The 2,576-nt window shown below is 39.6% G+C and overlaps 1 pseudogene; it reads left to right on the top strand.

The window, feature by feature from the left end:
* Positions 1–278: 278 nt before the first annotated feature.
* LOC125483040 lies at positions 279–387 on the top strand (annotated as a pseudogene).
* Positions 388–2,576: the final 2,189 nt, after the last annotated feature.

Here is a 2,576-nt window from a genome sequence, read left to right as displayed (position 1 = left end):
TTGTGTGATCTGTTATATGTCTCTCCATTGGAGGAAGTTTTATCATCCTAATGTCTTTCACTGAGGACATATTCCTGCTAACCTGGCTGATTGGTACATCATTTTATCTGGAGGACTCTTTATGTTCTCAGTATCTTTTACAGAGAACCATCTCTGCTTAATTGGGTAATTACATCATAACATTAACATAACGTGCAGGGAATTAGCTCAAATGGTAGAGTGCTTGCTTAGCATGCGAGAGGTAGCGGTATCGATGCCCACATTCTCCACTTTGGTTTGCCTACGGCCATACTAGTCTGAAAATGTCTGATCTCAGAAATTAACCAGACTCAGGCCTGGTTAGTACTTGGATGGGAGGCTGCCTGGGAATACCAGGTGCAGTAGGCTTAGCAAGCAGAATGGTGTAGAGGGAGTGTGCTAGGCCCATAACCCGGAAGTTCATGGGTCAAAACCATCCTCTTAATAGGGCGGCACGGTGGATCAGTGGTTAGCACTGCTGCCTCACAGTGCCAGGGACCCGGGTTCGATTCCAGGCTCAGGTGACTGTGCGGAGTTGCACATTCTCCCTGTTTCTTCTGGGTGCTCCAGTTTCCTCCCACAGTCCAAAAATGTGCAGGATATGTGGATTGCCATGCTAAATTGCCCATAGTGCCCAGGGATGTTTAGGTTAGGTGAGTTAGACATGGGATGTACAGGGGTAGGAGAATGGGTCTGGGTGGGATGCTCTTCAGATGGGCAGTGTGGACTCGTTGGGCCGAATGGCCTGTTTCCAAACTGCAAGGATTCTATGATGGTCCTATGAATATCTGAGGGACGTTTAATCTCATGAAAGAAGGCCAAGTGTTTTTTTTCCTCAGTATCCTGGCTTTTTAAGCTTGTGGTTTCTTACTTTCATTTTATGCAAACAAACTTTCATTCTCAATATGTTGGTAGATCTTTAATAAACTCTTTTATTTCAACTTGTTAATTAGATTGCATGTCTTCATTCACCCTCGATGGTTATTGTACTACTGCACCAGCTATTTTCCCATTCTCAGATCAGGGCATTAAAGGATTAGTGTTTACTTAGCAATAAATCTATGACTGATAATGATAATAAAAGCAAAGTACTGCCTAGGCCAGAGATCTAAAATTAAAATAGAAAGTGCTAAAGAATCTCAGAAAGTCTGTGGAGAGAGAAACAGAGTTAACATTTTGAGGTCAATGATTCTTCTTCAGTCTCCCATCAGTCATGTTTGATTTGAGCTATTAACTCTGTTTCTTTCTCCTCAGATTCTGCCAGGTCTGCCAAGTTTCTCCAATACTTTCTGTTTCTCTTACTGGATGCAATTGTTCTGCTTTGGAAGATGGAAAATTTAAACATTCCCCTTGAATGTGTGTTTCATTATTTGATATGAAATTCAGTTTGTCTATAATAATTTGTTCTGCAGGTGGCATTGCTATCTGAATGACTTCAGTTAAATATCCATCAATGAGCCCAAGTGGGTCATACTGCTCATTCCTGTTGTCAGTATTTGCTTCTACTACAAAGTTTGCTGATTCCTTTCATCTGAATATTCTTAAGTGAGGGTAAACATGGAAAATATTTTCACTATTCCTGTATAGATGTAGATTTCCTTCCTGCTGACAGTACGAAACAATTCTCTTATGCGAACAAAGATAAATTCAGTAGACTCTTTCTTCTTTTTGGGTTCTGCCTGAGTCAATGAAGCCCAATGAAATCTTCTATCAGTTGCACCTTGACCGAATTGACAACAACAGTTCATTCTCTGGCTGACTTTTCTTTCATAGACTTGGCATGACTTGGTTTCTCCTAAACTGTCTGCTGACTCTTGGAACTAGTTGAACATTTCCTGCTACCTCAAAGATAATGAAGTAAAGGTAAGCAATCAGGCTTAAAAGTGAGAGACGCTGATTGTAAATTATGTGCAGACTCTCAACTCTCAAAGCTCTTTGTACTGCAGCATTACTCATAATATAGCTTTACTCTTAAATATTATCCAACCTGGGCTATATAATGTCATCTCTGTAGACTGCAAACTTTGTGACTTTAGCAATGACAGCCAGTCTGATAAAACAGTGATACTCTCACCTACATCAAGCTTAAAATTAATTAGATGTCAAACTTGAACTGCTTTGATCACCAATTTCCCCAGGGGATGTATTAAGTGTATTTTTTTAAATATATTGCTTATTGTTCTATCACATTAACCTTTTTATTTGAGACCTTTTGTTGCTCTAAAACTATGTCCTATTTATTGAAATGACCTATAGTTCTCAGACTTAGCATTCTTTTATCAGAGCTGGGCACTGTTTCTGCCTGCATGACTTTTTTTTTGTTCCACAGTGCTAGGGTTGATTCAATGAATGCTGTTTGATCTGGTTTTTGTGCTGGCATGTCATGTGTGTCTTTAGATTTCTTTTTCCCTGATAAAGCAAATAGGTTCTGTTGCCCTCCTGTGATATTCCATTTCTCAGTATTTGTCTGTGATTCAGCTTCCAGCACAAACTGACTAGCTTTCTCTAAAGTCAAATCTTCCTTGGGCTACTATAAATCTGACAAAGAGTCATCAATA

This window comes from Rhincodon typus, chromosome 4 (assembly GCF_021869965.1).
Source record: "Rhincodon typus isolate 14 chromosome 4, sRhiTyp1.1, whole genome shotgun sequence".
Lineage (NCBI taxonomy): Eukaryota > Metazoa > Chordata > Chondrichthyes > Orectolobiformes > Rhincodontidae > Rhincodon > Rhincodon typus.
This window is presented reverse-complemented; position numbering and strand designations above follow the sequence as displayed.